The 18,308-nt window shown below is 47.1% G+C and overlaps 1 protein-coding gene across 1 annotated transcript in view; it reads left to right on the top strand.

Moving 5' to 3' along the window:
- The first annotated feature begins 134 nt into the window (after nt 1-134).
- Nucleotides 135-18,308, top strand: part of NEDD9 (neural precursor cell expressed, developmentally down-regulated 9) — a 79,095-nt gene continuing 60,921 nt past the window's right edge. Inside the window, exon 1 of the mRNA XM_079984941.1 lies at nt 135-304. The gene's annotated coding sequence lies outside the window, so the exon portion shown is untranslated. The remainder of the gene's footprint in view (nt 305-18,308) is intronic.

Below are 18,308 nucleotides of genomic sequence, written 5' to 3'. Positions count from 1 at the left end.
TCGACAGCAAGTTGGCTTTGTTTCAGAAATGAAAGAATCTTTTAAAGTGTCATTAGAAGCAATAAGCTCCAGCACACCACATCCTCCCATTCCATTCCTCCTGCTCTCTTCCCCACATAGCTCAGATTCCTCCTTGACTCCCAACAACAACGGCTTGTGCCCAAGTGGGCCCAGCAGAGACACTGGACCCTGCAGTTTAGGAGACATCTATCTTCTTGGTTCTGACTGTTCAACTCATACAATAATCTGGAAGAAAGAGGTGCAGGAGAGAATGTACTTTCCACAATGTTGACTGGAAACCACTGTATGTAACATGATCACCCATCTTTCTTATTGTTGTTGAATGTTAGGAATTTGCTTATTTATCCATCTAGAATTAGAGCAGGGAACTATGTGTCACACAACAGCACAAAATAGGAAATTGGGTTTCTTCCACTAGAGCTGATGGTCATTTGGGACATCTATTTAAATTGTTCTGAGTGGGGAGGGTCACACTCTCTCCTCTGCTTCTCTCTCCCACTGCCACTTTCTCTTGGCACAGAGTCAATGGGGGGGGGGGGAGTGTGTATGATCATAGCATTTAAACAGATATGGGACTCAGCTAAAGGTAAAGGGACCCCTGACCATTAGGTCCAGTCATGACCGACTCTGGGGTTGCAGCGCTCATCTCACTTTATTGGCCGAGGGAGCCAGCGTACAGCTTCCGGGTCATGTGGCCAGCATGACTAAGCCGCTTCTGGCGAACCAGAGCAGCGCACGGAAACGCCGTATACCTTCCCGCCACAACGGTACCTGTTTATCTACTTGCACTTTGACGTGCTTTCGAACTGCTAGGTTGGCAGGAGCAGGGGGAAAAGCTACGGGAGCTCACCCCGTTGCGGGGATTCAAACTGCCGACCTTCTGATTGGCAAGTCCTAGGCTCTGTGGTTTAACCCACAGCGCCACCCACGTCCTGAGACTCAGCTACACAGCTGCAAATAAAGTGTTTTAAATGTGTTGTAAAGTGCAATATACAAATATGACTCTAGATGGTAAAGTGAGCTATGCAAAATTCAATGTATTTTTCAAAACAGTTTTTTAAAAAGTATTTTTGCAGCGTTTTTTTATATGTGTGTAGATTCCACCATGAACTGTCATATTCAAAAGGTTTGTTTTCTGGATCTTAAAACCCTATGGTGTTTAATGAGGCTTATTCCCTAGTAAATGACTTTAGGATTGCAGTGTCAACACACTTTTACCACTTCAGAAGAAAGCCAATATGGCCCCCATCTTGGTTAAAGATTGACCTTAAAATCATGTTTATTGCCATCTACATTCTATGAAGAATATGGTGAGCTGGGTTTTAAATTGCTGCTTTTATGTTTCTGTAATTGTTCTATTTGTTTCTTACCTAATTGTTTCTGCTATATTTGTTTTTTAAAGATATCTCTGTGGCTTTAATTATATTTTGTAAGTCACCTTGGGATAGAAGTCAGCATGTAAGAACTCTGAATAAATAAATAAAGGACTGGAAAAATCTCAGATCTCACTATTTGTTAAAGCAGAGATTAGTGGGCATTTCACTTCATTGACCTGACCTCTGAAAACTGTAATCAGTATGCTTAAGCTCTCCCCCTTAAAAATACCCCAACACAAACCAGGCCTGCTAGCTACACACTTTCCAGTACTTTCCCCTTCCATATATCCTTTTCTATATATAGTTTTACTAAATCAGAGAGTCTAAATTTTCCAAAAGGGACCTGTAACATAATATTGGGCTGTAAACCCATTAACATCTACAAGATTGTTAAGAAAACCTAAGTAGTTGTATTAGCCACAAATATGCCCTTTATAGAGGTTTGTTTTATTTTGTCATTAATGTGCAAGGATAGTAGTTTCACATTCTCTAATGTCCCTTTCAAACTGTATCCAGTTTCTGACATTTTTAAAGTCTCAGGAAACACTGTAGATCAAAATGACTGTGTTAAGCTGGAGTCCTTTAGCCCAGAGGAAAACAAAAATAATTCCAAAGCAACCCCTGAGAGCAATTTGATATTTTCAGCATTGTTGTATTTGACATTGTTGTATGTTGAGCTTTAAATACCGTGAAGTCCCACATTTTAAACACTCTACTTATTATTCAAATTACTTATGTGTTTTGTTGCTAAATGCATAGCTGCAGGTCTGCTGTGACAGCCTTAGAAAAGCTTGGAATAATATAGGATATGAATCCAAATACATAAATGGCAGAGCATTCCAAACCCCCTGATCTATTGTGCTGGAGGGGGCTTGGATGGAATAAATATGTCCCCCTGCCCAGTCTTGCCCAGCTCTGCTGGTCTCTGTAAGTGAGAATTTTCCTCTCTTCCTTAAACAAGGACAGAGTAGTATACCCTCCAAGTGTCCCAATTTTCCTGGGACAGTCCTGGAATTACAGAAACCATCCTGGTTTCTGATTTGATCCTGAAATATCCTGGTTTTCCTTTTCCTCCCCTCCTCATTTTTGAAACAAGTGTTTGCTCTATCTGTGTGTGTGAAGGTGCAAAAACGGATTCCTGTTTATACTGAATATAATGCACCAAATGAAGGAAACTGAAGCTGGCATACGAAGCCTGAAATATACTCAGAGTCGCAAAGTGATTTCATGCTCTTTATTCAGCTCATAGTGGTGAGGAGGAATGAATGAAAGTCCCCTCAAGGTATCTGCTTTATATACATTATTTACACAATGGGCTGCACATGATTGGCTAATTCCGGAATTCTACTGTAAGCCAATCAGGTTGTGGATTCACTTCTATCTGGAGCATGATTGGGTAGTTCCTGCCAACCAATCATACTGCTGCATTGTTCTAGGACCAATCAGACTGCTGCATTCTGAATCCTATTGTTCTAGGACCAATCAGGCTGCTGCCTTTTGGATCCTATTGTTCTAGGGCCAATCAGACTGCTGCAGTTTGGATCCTATTCAACCCAGTACATAACACCCCTCCCCTCTAAGTTCCAGTCCTGCCCGGGAGGTCGCATTCATAGTCCTCGAGGTACGCCGGCGGCCTACGTGTGCGTTGCGGCCTGGGGTGTTCCCTGGTCCGGGGTTCAGGTTCTGGCTCGTGTTCCAAGGATGCTGGCTGTGATGGGGCTGTTTGGTCTGGCGCAACCGGCTCACTCAGTCGTGGTTCTGGTTCCAGTGTCCTTTTGGCCTCGCAGGTCCTCTCTGTATTTAATGATTCTGCCTCTCCTGCTGGCCCCTCGTGCTCTATGGGCCTCACTGCCCCTCTGTTTCCTTGGGACTCCTCTGCCCTTTCCTCTTCCTGGTTTTCTCCTGGGAATCGTCGCCGTATCTGGTCGCAGTGGCGGCGCCAGCATTGCCCCCCATCCGTTAGTACCTCATACGACACGGGGCCAGTGACCCTGGTGACTGTGGCGGGTACCCATGCTGGGCCTGCCCCAAAATTCTTTGCGTACACTGGGTCCTGAGCCTCGAAGGTCCGGGGGTTCTTGCCTTCCCCCACCACTGCCTCATCCTGAGCTCTATCGGGGTGAAGGCGGTCCAATCTGATTGCAAGGCGCCGACCCATTAGTAGTTCAGCGGGGCTCCGGCCAGTCGTTGAGCTGGGGGTGCTGTGCTGTGCTAGAAGGAATGTGGCAAGGCGGTACTCCCAATCCCCTTGTGTCATACGGCGAAGGGTGTCCTTGGTGGTCCGCACCATGCGTTCTGCTTGGCCGTTGGTGGCAGGGTGGAATGGCGCCGAACGGATGTGGCGGATGGCGTTCTGCGTTGTGAAGGTTTGGAATTCTCCTGACGTAAATGCAGTCCCGTTGTCTGAGACAAGAGTGTCAGGGAGCCCGTGGGTTGCAAACAGCCTGCGTAGTACCCGGATGGCTGCGGACGTAGAAGTGGACGGTACCAGTGCGACTTCCAGCCATTTGGTGTAGGAGTCCACCACTATGAAGAATGTTTTCCCCTGAAAGGGGCCAGCGAAGTCCACATGCAGGCGTGACCATGGTGCTCGGGCGGACTCCCAGGACTGGACTGGGGCCCTTGGGGGATCTGGGCGGGATTCTTGGCAGGCCTGGCAGTGTTTGACCCAGGCCTCTATCTCTCCATCGATCCCTGGCCACCACACATAACTCCTGGCAAGGGCCTTCATTCTTACTACCCCTGGGTGTGTCTCGTGTAGGGCTGTGAGGACCCTTTTGCGGAGGGGCTGGGGAACAACGACCCTGCTTCCCCATAACAGGCACCCCTTGTGGGCCGACAGTTCATGTTTGCGGGTTGTGTAGCCGGCGAATTCTGGCCCGGGGCTGCTGCTGGGCCATCCCCTCCACACCCAGTCCAGGACCCGGGAGATGACCCTATCTTTCTTGGAATGGTGTGCAACTTCTTGTGCCTGAATGGGGCGGTCAGGAAGCAGCTCCAGGCTCATAACCTCTTGTGCAGGTGCTGGGTCGGGGCCTGTTTCCGGTAGTGGTAGCCTGCTGAGGGCGTCCGCATGGCCCATCGCCTTCCCCGGACGGTGAATCAGTGCATACTGGTAGCTGGCAAGGAAAATTGACCACCTGAGGACACGAGGAGACAGCACTTGGGGGGTCTGCTTTTCAGGGGCAAACAAGCCAAGCAACGGCTTGTGGTCAGTCACCACGGTGAAGGGCCGCCCGTACAAGAAATCATGGAATTTTTTTACTCCCTTCACGATTGCCAGACCCTCCTTGTCGATTTGCGAGTAGTTCCGCTCGGTTGCGTTGAGTGTCTGGGAAAAGTATGCCACTGGTACCTCTCTTCCATCCGGGAGTTGGTGTCCCAGGACAGCGCCAATTCCATAGGGCGAGGCGTCGCATGCTAGCACCACCGGCAGCCTCTCGTCGAAGTGTGCCAAGACCGAGTTTGAGACAAGCAAGTCCTTGACTGCCTGGAATGCGGCCTCCTGGCGCTGGCCCCACACCCAAGGGGCCCGCTTGTCCAGGAGTCTGTGTAGGGGCTCCGCTACCGCCGCCTTGTGGGGAAGGAAGGAATGGTAAAAGTTCAATAGTCCCAAGAAGGCCTGAAGTTCAGTCTTGTTCTTGGGTGCTGGGGCATCACAAATGGCCCGTACCTTGTCCCCAGTCGGGTGGACCCCTTCTGCGTCCACCATAAATCCCAGAAAGTCCACCTGAGGCACTCCTAGTAGACATTTTTCCCGCTTCACCTTGAGACCCGCCGTCTGGAAACGGTGCAGAACGGTGCGGAGGCGGTCCTCAAACTCCTCTGGTGTGGGCCCGGCAATCAACACATCATCGAAGAAGGGGGTGACGCCAGGAATCCCTTTAAGTAGAGAGTCCATTAGATTCTGGAATATGCCTGGTGCCACGCTGATACCGAATTGCAGCCGCTTTACCCTGAATGCTCCTCTGTGCGTCACAATCGTCTGTGCCTCTGCTGTGGCCTCATCTACTGGCAGCTGTTGATATGCTTGGGCCAAATCCAGCTTGCCAAAAATTTTCGACCCAGCCAGGGTGGCAAGAACATGGCTGACCACTGGCACTGGGTATGCATGGGCCGTAAGGGCCTTGTTTATGGTACATTTGTAGTCTGCGCAGATGCGGACCGAACCATTAGGCTTGACGGGTGTGACAATTGGGGTTTCCCAGGGGGCATTAGGCACCGGCTCCAGCACTCCTTGCTCCACAAGCCGGTCCAATTCCTCGTCTATACGGGGTTTCAGGGCGAACGGGACCCGGCGGGCCTTGAGCCTGACCGGTCGTACTGTGGGGTCAAGCTGTAGAGCAATGGGGGGCCCCGTATACTGTCCCAATTTCCCATCAAAAACCCCCGGAAATTCCTTGCATATGGCGTCCACGTCCACTTGTAAGCTAGTGTGGTTCACCCCGGTGACGGCTAGCCCCAGTGGTCCAAACCATGCCAATCCCAGTAAGCTAATGTAGGGGCCCTTGACCACCAGCAATTCCAGTTGCCGCGTCCGCCCTCGGTATTGCACCCTGAAGGTCCCCACCCCCATTGTGGGGACCTTACGTTTCTGGAAGTCCCGGAGGGTGAATGGGGCCGGCCTGAGTTTGGGACCCCCAGTAGGACAGAGTTTCCTTAAGGTCCTTGCCGAGATTATGGATAGAGTTGAACCCGTGTCAAGCTCCATGCGGCATGGGGCCCCCTCTATCTGTACGTCAACATAAATTTTCTCTACGTTGGGGTGGGGCAACTGGTATACCTGGAAGTCCGTGAGCTCAGTCGAGTTGCCTTGGTGCATTGGGCCCCGGGACCTGGGGCTCTTGGATTGGTCATCTGATGCCTGGCGTCGGGTGAGCCGAGCCCGACACACCCGGGCGATGTGTCCCGATTTTCTGCACTGCCTGCACTCTGCGTTGCGGAAACGGCAGGTCCTCCTCTCGTGACTTTCTCCGCAGCTTGCGCAGTTCCCTCCTTCTCGTCGAGGCAGCTGTGGTATGTGGGCTGCTTGAGTGCGCTGCTGTACTCGGTGCACCTCCTCCCTGTTGGATCCTGAGTCGTCGGTGAGGTCTTCATGGTGGACCCTCGGTTGGGATGGCTGGCTCGGCCGTGCCTCTTGCGTCGACCTCTCGGCAGCTTCCGTTGCCAGGGCCTCCTCCAGAGCGACCTGGAACGTTAGGTCCTTCTTAGCGTAGAGGCGTCGTTGCAGCTTCTCATCCCTCAGGCCACCGACGAGGCGGTCACGAAGCATGTTCTCCAGTTCTGAGAAGTTGCAGAACCGGGCGGCTTGGCGGAGAGAGGTCACAAACCCAGTTATGGTTTCCCCAGGGGCTTGCCGCTTTGCGTAGAAGGCATTTCGACGAGCCACCACTGAGGGCTGCGGCGAAAAGTGCCCCTTCAGCTGTTCCATTATTGTTTTGTATGGAACAGTAGCGACGTCTTCAGGTGCAAGGAGAGCCCGGGCGATTTCAAACGTCTCCTCTCCGCAGACGCTGAAGAATATTGCCCTCTTCTTGGCGTCTTCTTCATCGGTGACCCCTTTGGCTTCTAGGAGGAAGGTGAAACGGGAGGCGTATGCTTCCCAGTCTCCAGATGCTGGGTTGAACGGCGAAAAGCTGCTGTTGGTTGCCATTCTGAGTTCCTTGTGTCCCGGAGCTGAAGCCTGGATACACGGTGCGAGGCAGCGATGCGGCAGGTGGCGGTGCTGCGGTGCTATGTGTGGCAGTCAGCTCAGCGGCATCCCACCTTCGTCGCCAGTGAAATATACTCAGAGTCGCAAAGTGATTTCATGCTCTTTATTCAGCTCATAGTGGTGAGGAGGAATGAATGAAAGTCCCCTCAAGGTATCTGCTTTATATACATTATTTACACAATGGGCTGCACATGATTGGCTAATTCCGGAATTCTACTGTAAGCCAATCAGGTTGTGGATTCACTTCTATCTGGAGCATGATTGGGTAGTTCCTGCCAACCAATCATACTGCTGCATTGTTCTAGGACCAATCAGACTGCTGCATTCTGAATCCTATTGTTCTAGGACCAATCAGGCTGCTGCCTTTTGGATCCTATTGTTCTAGGGCCAATCAGACTGCTGCAGTTTGGATCCTATTCAACCCAGTACATAACAAAGCCCTTCCTAAAATTTTGAAGGAAAATGTAACCAATCCACTTTAAATTCTTTAATTGCAATGCTTCAGCAGCCAGCCTTTTTTTTAAAGGAAATGCCTGGAGTGTTTATTCCTTTTTTGTAAATGGAGACTTACACTGTCTACTCATAAGTAAGCCCCACTGCATTCATTGGAGCTTACTCCCAGGTGACTGGGTAAGGACTGTGCAGTCTTACACTGCAATCCTCAGCATTTTTTTTTACTCAGAAGTAAATCCCACTGAATTCAATAGTATTTATTATCAGGTATGTTCCTGATCATTCTCACAGTTTCTGTTGTTGTTGTTTCCTGCCTTTCTCCTTGACAGAGACACAAGGCAGTTTACAACTAAAATTTTATTTCATTCCATTTATCTGTGGACGTTGTTCTACATTATCCTTTCATTCCCAATTTTTTTATTTACAACAGTCTTGTGAGGTGGGTTCAGCAGAGAGGTTGTAATTGTCTCAAGTAACATTATATCTATCTATCTATCTATCTATCTATCTATCTATCTATCTATCTATCTATGATGATGCATATGTGTGCAGCAAGATCAAGCATGGGAGTATTTTCCTGATGCAGAATAGAATGTTCCTATTTTCATCTGAGAAATGTTGGAGGGTATGAGAGCAGTCATAGGAAACTCCCATAATAGCCTAAGTCCATTGCCAACTAGTCACTGAACCATATAAGGACAGTATCCACACAACCACATCACACAGTCTACTTTCTGTAACTTGGAAAGGCTGTCTATTCCAGATTTATCCTAGACCAAGAGAAGTATATGAAGGAGATTTGAACACGAATGGTAAATCTCCCTTGAAGAAAAGCTCTGGAAGGAAGTAGGAATCAGAGTGTAGTGTCCAAAGTGCAGAATGGTTTAATTCTGGTTTGTGAATACATTGATATGGTACCTATTTATCTGATATCTCCACATAAAATGCTTGGCCAAACAAGTCTGTAATATGGTGTCCAAAGGAAAGCAGACCCTCCAAGTTTCCCTATGTTCCAGTGACAGTCCCAGATTTACATAAGCCGTCCTGGTTTCTGATTTGATCCTAGAATGCCCTGCTTTTCCTTAGGTCGTCCCTATTTTCATCAGAGAAATGTTGGAGGGCATGGAAAAGGACAGAGCATGCCTAGATCAAGATAAATAGCTGGTCTTCTCTAGAGCCTCTGGAGCTGCCTTTGCCAACCTGATGCCCTCCCAAAGTTTTGGACTACAATTCCTTTCAGCCGCAGCACCCAGCTGTGGTGCGAAGCATTTGGCGGTCACGAGGTTAGCAAAGCCTGCTCTGAAGGCCCAGCCATGTCTGCTGAAATACTTGTACAGCAGGGATGGAGAAACTGTGTCCATGCTGGCTGAATAGCCACTGAAGGGCCACTGGCCCCCCATCCCTGGTGCATAGTAATCGGGTAACACAATACAGCTTACTGTTCGTTTTTATATCACTGGAAGCAATCCCAGTCCATCTGCAGCACTTAGAAATACTGGTGCAGGTCCAAGTTGGTCAGAATAAAAGAAATAAACGTGGAGCTCTCTCACCAGAGGAATGCTTTGAGACTCAGACTGGAGGCTTTTCAGTCCAAATCATTTTGTCTGGCTGGAGTTCCTCCAGTCAAGATAGTGAATGTCTGGCCAGGAATCATCTAAACCTAATAAAGAGGCCCAGTTAAAAAGAACGGCAACAGCGTTTCACTTTTGACTCATCTCTCTCCTGCCCCCACGTGAACCCAGCGGGCTTTTCCGATTTGGCCATGGTTTTATACCACCAGGCATTGGGGTCACTTTAAACCAGTTTGCCTTCCAACACCTAAGCAGCATGTAAATAAGACGTTTTCCCCACGCAAAACAAACCTTTGGCCTTTTTATTTTTGGACTGAGGAGACAATGAGTGGGTGTTATGGGAGCATCTTATAAGGATAAAAGGGGAACAATTAAGGTGTTAAAGGGAGAAGAGATCTCGCAACTGAACAGGAAGACTTGCAAGATGCACTTCTGTCCCTCAAAATTATAGTCAAAGTTTGTCTGATTTTTAAAACAAATACTCCATCTTTATTTCAGGCTCTCACCAGTAGACGCAATGTAATGGGCGATACTTTCCGTGTATTTAAATGGTACAGGGTTCTAATGAATATTCCTATATCTCTGCAGCGCCCTCTGCTTTTGCTGTCTCAGTGAAACACTTTAGATATATTGTCTTTAACGTTAATAGGATACACCCATAGCTGAAAGCCTTCCATGAAGAGAATGTGCATTCTATACACCATATAGTAGCACCATGTTGGTGCAAAATAAAAAAAAGCTTTTGGGGGGGGGAACACAGAAGGCTACTTCATACGGGGTTAGCCTGTTTGTCCAACGAACCCAGCCTTGTCTACTCTGAGTGGAAGCAGCACTTCAGGGAAAGGGTCTTTCACATCATCTGCCACTGGATCCTGGAATAGCATGAGACTTTTAATCTCAGGCTCATGGGTTCAAGCCCCATATTGGGCAAAATATTTCTGCATTGCAGGGGGTTAGACTTGATGACCCTTTGTGGACCCTTTCAACTCTACATACTAAGTACATAAAAAGCAAAATTATATGGAATGGGATGTTCCCATTTTAATCGGAGAAATGTTGGAGGGTATGGTACAGCATGGGTGGTGGTGGGGGCAGTGTGGCAAAGCACAGTGGCAACTTCCCTAACACCTAGTAGATTGTCAGAAATGTATACATAAATCAAAAATATGTGTTGGAAATGTAGAAATAAAGAAGACACCTTTTTCCATATGGGACCGCCTCTCCTGGTATGCCCCACAGAGGAACTTACGGTCTTCAAATAAAAACATCTTGAAGGTCCCAGGCTACAGAGAGGTTAGGCTGGCCTCAACTAGAGCCAGGGCTTTTTTGGCTGCGGCTCCAACCTGGTGGAACGCTCTGTCACAAGAGACTAGGGCCCTGCAGGACTTGACATCTTTCTGCAGGGCCTGCAAGACAGAGCTGTTCCACCAGGCCTTTGGTCAGGGCGCAGCCTGACTCCTTCCTTTGGCAATCTTTACAAAACTTTAGTTTATGGTTGCCATCAATTTTGATTTTAATTAATTTTTATAATGTTTTTATAATGTTGCACTGTTTTAGTGCTGTTAGCCGCCCTGAGCCCGGCTTCGGCTGGGGAGGGCGGGATATAAATAAAATTTATTATTATTTATTATTCCATATGTGGTGGCCTTGTAACAAGGTTACAGCTGACTGGGAAATGATATATAATGAACTGAAAAAGATATTTAAGTTAACATTTGTAAGTGAGTGTCCCATGGGTGGTGGTGGTATGGTAGTGTGGCTGAGCACGGTGGCACTTCCTGTTTTACCTCAAGTGGTGAAATGAGACGTACCACCGCTGACCTCATGATCCGAGAACTTAAACCTGTCAGTTCTGATGAAAGGCAGGCAAGGACCTACAGCCCAGGTGGAGCTCACTAGCTTGGGGAGGAGTTGTCTGATTTCTCAGCTGGAGTAGACTCAAGACAGGTGGAGGTCGCATGCTTCGTCAGTCTCAGAAGGTATAGCAGGAAAGCTGTCCTGGCCGACGAAAGACGAACAAGTGAAATCTTCCATGATATGTTGGGCAATAGATATTGGCCACAATATAGAAATGGAGGCATTGGGACAATTGTGGAATAGGGATGTAAGATTTACAGCATGCTATGAAAGAAGAGAAAATCATATGAAAATGTTGTATAGATGGTGCCTAATACCAGCAGATTGGCAAAAATGTATAAATCAAAATCAATTAAATGTTGGAAATGTAAAGAGAAAGAAGGTGCCTTTTACAGTAACCTTGCAATAAGGTTAAAGCTTACTGGGGAAAAGATGTGCCGGAAATCACCACAAACACCTCCCTGGTTCTCTTAGTATGGCAATGGTGCCCACCTGAGATGTGCCGGAACTGAGTTTCTGTGGGGGGGGGGGGAGCCCTGCTTGTGGCATTGTTTTGCTGGGTGATGCCTCCCTCCATGATCCCTCGTTCCATTTTGTTTCTGCCAGACCAAAGGAAAGGTTGTAGTCTGCCTTTTCCCACCACCAGCTGCTGAAGGCACATTTATGGTATTTTTATTTTTACGATTAAAACATCTGTTTTGCATAGAAATGAATTCGCACAAAAGAGCAGTATTAAAAAGAAAAAGTTTCCCTTGCAGGTACAAGCATGGGCGTAGCCAGGATTTTGGTTATTGGGGGGGGGGGGACAGCCAAAGTTGTTGAGGTTTTCTTGGGAAATCATGGGTAAAAATATCCTGTAAATGGGATATTGTAGGGGGCAGGCTTCTGCTGCGGGTGAATGACAGAACCTCATATAAATGAGTATTTCCAATGCTTTTCTATAATTTTTGTGGATTGGGGGGGGCTGCCCCCCCTGCCCCCCTTGGCTATCCTCATGGATGGCAACACTTTCTGAATGCTCAAAGCCCTTCACGTCCATTATCTCCACAATCCCTGCAACAGTAATGTGCTGAAGGAGACTAATGCCGCAAGAGACCTGCTAGTCTGCAGTGAGAAGTGAATTCATTAAAAAGATGTATGGCAGCTCTGGGCCCCTGTGAGTCCAGCACATCCCATCTGTAGAGGTGCTGCCCGCTGTGTGATTTACCGTCTGGCCTTGCAGTCTTCTGATCAGCCTCCACTGGGAGAGGCAGTTCTGCTGTTTACACAAATGATAATTCCTGAGCCAGAAACATAGAGGTATTCAACACAGTGCCCCCATTCCAAAGTTGCTGAACCCCAGTTCCCACCAGCCTCAGCCACCAAGGCCAATGATCAGGGATGATGGGAGCTGTCATCTACAGCAACATCCGGAGGGCCACAGGTTCCAGAGAAGACGATGTCCTGCCTATTAGAATGACTCCACCAACCCAGGCAGGCCTGGTCTGCAGATATGAAGGGCAACATGCATCACCCAGGGACCCAAGGGTGAGATGGAGGTCACACGCCCTGCCTTCAAGGAAGAATTGTGTGGCAAAGGCAGAGCAACCCACCCCCTTCTACTGACCATAGTAGAAGCAAAAATAGGAAACTGGGCAGAGGGAACCAGGCAGAGGGCCTTCTCGGTAGTGGCACCCGCCCTGTGGAAAGCCCTCCCACCAGATGTCAAAGAGAACAACAACTACCAGCCTTTTAGAAGACATCTGAAGGCAGCCCTGTTTAGGGAAGCTGTTAATGTTTGATGCGTTACTGTGTTTTGATATTTTGTTGGGGGCCGCCCAGAGTGGCTGGGGAGGCCCAACCAGATGTGCGGGGTATATATAATAAATTATTATTATTATATTAAAATAACTTGGTGTCATGGACTGGTTGGATGCAGAGGAATGGTGGGAGGCACCAGCTGGGGAACCACCAAGGGATTTACCACTGGCTGGTTTACTGCTGACACTTAGTGGCAAAGAACTACTGTAGTTTCCTAGGTTTCCTTCCCCCGCCCCCTCTTCTTCCCAATCCCAGTTCCTTTTGTGTCATAACTTTTAGATTGTAAGCTTGAGGGCAGAGACCATTGTATAATAATGTATTGCTAATTGAAAGCTACCCCGGAAGCTTCACATCCGAAGAGCAGGGTATTTTTATTTTTTTAATAAACAGATAAAGAAGGCTTCCTGGTCAGGCTGGAATTTTTATGTGGGCAAAGAGGATAGATAGTCTTTCATGCCATGGGACCTGTCTTAGTGACCGCAGAGCTGAGCTCTGTCACTCCTGCAAGAGGCTGGCCTTTTTCTTTCTTCCAATCAGGAGGCAGGGTCAGGAGGGCATGTAAAAAGGTAAAAGGGTATTGGGAAATGATTTATAATAAATGGAAAAAAATGTTTAATATTACACCCCCCAAAAATACCCCCCAGAGTTCTTTTGTTGGGGATAACCCAGACTAAAATTCCCAGGTGTCAGAAAAGGTTATTTATGTATGCAACAACTGCGGCCCATGTTTTGTTAGCCCCAAAATGGAAAGTGAGGGAGGTCCCAACTAAAGAGGATTGGCAAATTAAGTTGACAGAATATGCACAACTTGCAGATTTAACAGATAGAATAAGAGAGCAAGAAGATTGGAAAGCATTTATTGAATATCTGGAAAATAACTGTATACAGTTGAAAACACTGGCAGTATTAAGATAAATGCAGCAGAGTAAATAATTTTTGATGGATGTAAAAGTGGAAAATGGATTTAAATGGTTATAGTAAAATATGCAGGGATGCACATGATATGTAAAATGAACCATGGTAAGAGGAGAAGGGAAGTCACTGGTTATTTTAAGGTTTGTAAAATGTTTATTTGAAATTGTAAAACAGAAAATTTAATAAAAATTATTACATAATGAAGAAAGAAAAAAAGGATGCAGGGTCAGGAGAGAGATTTACACAGGGAACATTGGATGGGCTTCTCAGAAGAATGTCAAAGCTATCTTGTATTTTAAATTTCAGAGGTTCAGTGGGAGCACTCCCTTTGCACCAACCCTGGCTGGCAGACCAGACTACTTAGCCCAGTTTGTGGTGGTGGACTCCACCGAAGCAGAGAAAGTGTGCAAGAGAGGGAGTCTGACTTGAAGAATCCATATGTTGCTGGACTTCAACTCCCATCACCCACAGCCAGGGATGATGGGAATTGTAGTCCAACAAGACAGCTATGATTCTTCAATTTACATGTTTTACTTGGTTGTAGATACAGGAAGAAGGGATGCGGCTGGCGCTGTGTGTTAAACCACAGAGCCTTGGACTTGCCGATCAGAAGGTCGGCGGTTCGAATACCTGTGACGGGGTGAGCTCCTGTTGCTCGATCCCTGCTCCTGCCAACCTAGCAGTTTGAAAGCATGTCAAAGTGCAAGTAGATAAATAGGTACTGCTCAGGCGGGAAGGTAAACGGCGTTTCCGTGCGCTGCTCTGGTTCACCAGAAGCGGCTTAGTCATGCTGGCCACATGACCCGGAAGTTGTACGCAGTGAGATGAGCGCCGCAACCCCAGAGTCGGTCACGACTGGACCTAATGGTCAGGGGTCCCTTTACCTTTAGCTACATTCAGAGAAACACCACAAAAGTTGCAAATAAAGAGACAAAATCTCATAGGGAACAACAGAAGCAGCAAATAACAGAAGAACCCCTTTTCGTCCTAAATGCCGATTTCACGCAGGGCCTATGGGGGGTCGTGAGAAGTTTTTAGTGAATCCGGTGTCGGACCTCACTTGGGCTCCAATCTCTTATATTTGAGACATTGGTGTAGCCAGGACTTTGGGGGGGGCAGGACTTTGGGGGGGCAGAACCGACGTGATTGGTCAGTTAAGTATGTGTATTGTTTCACTCCCCTTCATGGATCACTGCCTTGCCGTGGCGAAGGGGCTTGAAGAACTCAGAGAAGCTATGATCTATGCCGAGCAGGGCACCCAAGATGAACAGGACATAGTGGAGAATTTTGACCAAACGTGATCCACCTGGAGGAGGAACCGGCAAGCCACTCCAGTATCCCTGCCAAGAAAACTCCATGGACAAAGACAACAGGCATATAAAAGTTATGACGCTGGAAGATGAGCCCCTCAGGTCGGAAGGCGTCCAACATGCTACTGGGGAAGAGCGGAGGGCAAGTACAAGTAGATCCAGAGCTGATGAAGCGGCTGGGCCAAAGCCGAAAGGACGCTCAGTTGCGGATATGCCTGGAAGCGAAAGGAAAGTCCAATGCTGTAAAGAAAAATATTGCATAGGAACCTGGAATGTAAGAACCATGAACATGGGTAAGTTGGAGGTGGTCAAAAATGAGATGGCAAGAATAAATATTGACATCCTGGGCATCAGTGAACTAAAATGGACGGGAATGGGTGAATTCAGTTCGGATGACCATCATATCTACTACTGTGGGCAAGAAACCCGTAAAAGAAATGGAGTGGCCCTCATAGTCAACAAAAGAGTGGCAAAAGCTGTACTGGGATGCAATCTCAAAAATGATAGAATGATCTCAATACGAATCCAAGGCAGACCTTTTAACATCACAGTAATCCAAGTTTATGCACCAACTACTGGTGCTGAAGAAACTGAAATTGACCAATTCTATGAAGACTTACAACACCTTATAGAAATGACACCAAAGAAGGATGTTCTTCTCATTATAGGGGATTGGAATGCTAAAGTAGGGAGTCAAGAGATAAAAGGAACAACTGGCAAGTTTGGCCTTGGAGATCAAAACGAAGCAGGGCAAAGGCTAATAGAGTTCTGTCAAGAGAACAAGCTGGTCATCACAAACACGCTTTTCCAACAACACAAGAGACGACTCTACACATGGACATCACCAGATGGGCAGCATCGAAATCAGATTGATTATATTCTCTGCAGCCAAAGATGGAGAAGCTCTATACAGTCAGCAAAAACAAGACCTGGAGCTGACTGTGGCTCAGATCATCAGCTTCTTATAGCAAAATTCAAGCTTAAACTGAAGAAAGTAGGAAAAACCACTGGGCCGGTAAGATACAATCTAAGTCAAATCCCTTATGAATACACAGTGGAAGTGAGGAACAGGTTTAAGGATTTAGATTTGGTGGACAGAGTGCCTGAAGAACTATGGATGGAGGCTCGTAACATTATACAGGAGGCAGTAACGAAAACCATCCCAATGAAAAAGAAATGCAAGAAAGCAAAGTGGCTGTCCAATGAGGCCTTACAAATAGCGGGGGAGAGAAGGCAAGCAAAATGCAAGGGAGATCGTGAAACATACAGGAAATTGAATGCAGATTTCCAAAGAATAGCAAGGAGAGACAAGAAGACCTTCTTAAACAAGCAATGCAAAGAAATAGAGGAAAGCAATAGAATGGGAAGAACCAGAGATCTGTTCAAGAAAATTGGAGATATGAAAGGAACATTTCATACAAAGATTTCCATAATAAAGGACAAAAGTGGAAAGGACCTAACAGAAGCAGAAGACATCAAGAAGAGGTGGCAAGAATACACAGAGGAATTATACCAGAAAGAAACGGATGTCTCATATACCCCAGGTAGTGTGGTTGCTGACCTTGAGCCAGACATCCTGGAGAGTGAAGTCAAATGGGCCTTAGAAAGCACTGCAAATAACAAGGCCAGTGGAAGTGATGGTATTCCAGCTGAACTATTTAAAATTTTAAAAGATGATGCTGTTAAGGTGCTACACTCAATATGCCAGCAGGTTTGGAAAACTCAGCAGTGGCCAGAAGATTGGAGAAGATCAGTCTACATCCCAATCCCAAAGAAGGGCAGTGCCAAAGAATGCTCCAACTATCGCACAATTGCACTAATTTCTCACGCTAGCAAGGTTATGCTTAAAATTCTACAAGGAAGGCTCAAGCAGTATGTGGACCGAGAACTCCCAGAAGTGCAAGCTGGATTTAGAAGAGGCAGAGGAACCAGAGACCAAATTGCAAACATGCGCTGGATTATGGAGAAAGCTAGAGAGTTCCAGAAAGACATTTACTTCTGCTTCATTGACTATGCAAAAGCCTTTGACTGTGTCGACCATGGCAAACTATGGCAAGTTCTTAAAGAAATGGGAGTGCCTGATCACCTCATCTATCTCCTGAGAAATCTCTATGTGGGACAAGAAGCTACAGTTAGAACTGGATATGGAACAACTGACTGGTTCAAAATTGGGAAAGGAGTACGACAAGGCTGCATTTTGTCTCCCTGTTTATTTAACTTATATGCAGAATTCATCATGCGAAAGGCTGGGCTGGATGAATCCCTAGCCGGAATTAAGATTGCCGGAAGAAATATCAACAACCTCAGATATGCAGATGACACAACCTTGATGGCAGAAAGTGAGGAGGAATTAAAGAACCTTTTATTGAGGGTGAAAGAGGAGAGTGCAAAATATGGTCTGAAGCTCAACATCAAAAAAACGAAGATCATGGCCACTGGGCCCATCACCTCCTGGCAAATAGAAGGGGAAGAAAAGGAGGCAGTGAGAGATTTTACTTTCTTGGGCTCCATGATCACTGCAGATGTTGACAGCAGTCACAAAATTAGAAGACACCTGCTTCTTGGAAGGAAAGTAATGACGAACCTAGACAGCATCTTAAAAAGCAGAGACATCACCTTGCCAACAAAGGTACGTATAGTTAAAGCTATGGTTTTCCCAGTAGTGTTGTATGGAAATGAGAGCTGGACCATAAAGAAGGTTGATCGCCAAAGAATTGATGCTTTTGAATTATGGTGCTGGAGGAGACTCTTGAGAGTCCCATGGACTGCAAGAAGATCAAACCTCTCCATTCTGAAGGAAATCAGCCCTGAGTGCTCACTGGAAGGACAGATTGTGAAGCTGAGGCTCCAGTACTTTGGCCACCTCATGAGAAGAGAAGACTCCCTGGAGAAGACCCTGATGTTGGGAAAGATGGAGGGCACAAGGAGAAGGGGGCGACAGAGGACGAGATGGTTGGATAGTGTTTTCGAGGTTACCAGCATGAGTCTGACCAAGCTGTGGGGGGCAGTGGAGGACAGGAGTGCCTGGCATTCTCTGGTCCATGGGGTCACGAAGAGTTGGACACGACTAAACGACTAAACAACAACAACAACAACAATTGTTTCACTTGATTAAGGGGAGAGGGAACAGCTGTCGCAGCTGCTCCCCCCCTCTTAGCTACGCCCAGGATGCGAGACTAGTTTACAAGAAGAACGTTCAGCGCCTTCCCCACGTTTTACTCCAGGCGGGAGCAACGCGTGTTAATTGAAGATTTCATTCAGAAGGCGGCGCGTAGGGGGCGTTGCCCTCCTC

This window comes from Podarcis cretensis, assembly GCF_951804945.1.
Source record: "Podarcis cretensis genome assembly, chromosome: 7".
NCBI lineage: Eukaryota > Metazoa > Chordata > Lepidosauria > Squamata > Lacertidae > Podarcis > Podarcis cretensis.
Note: the sequence above shows the minus strand (reverse complement) of the source record. Positions and strands in the feature narration are given on the sequence as shown.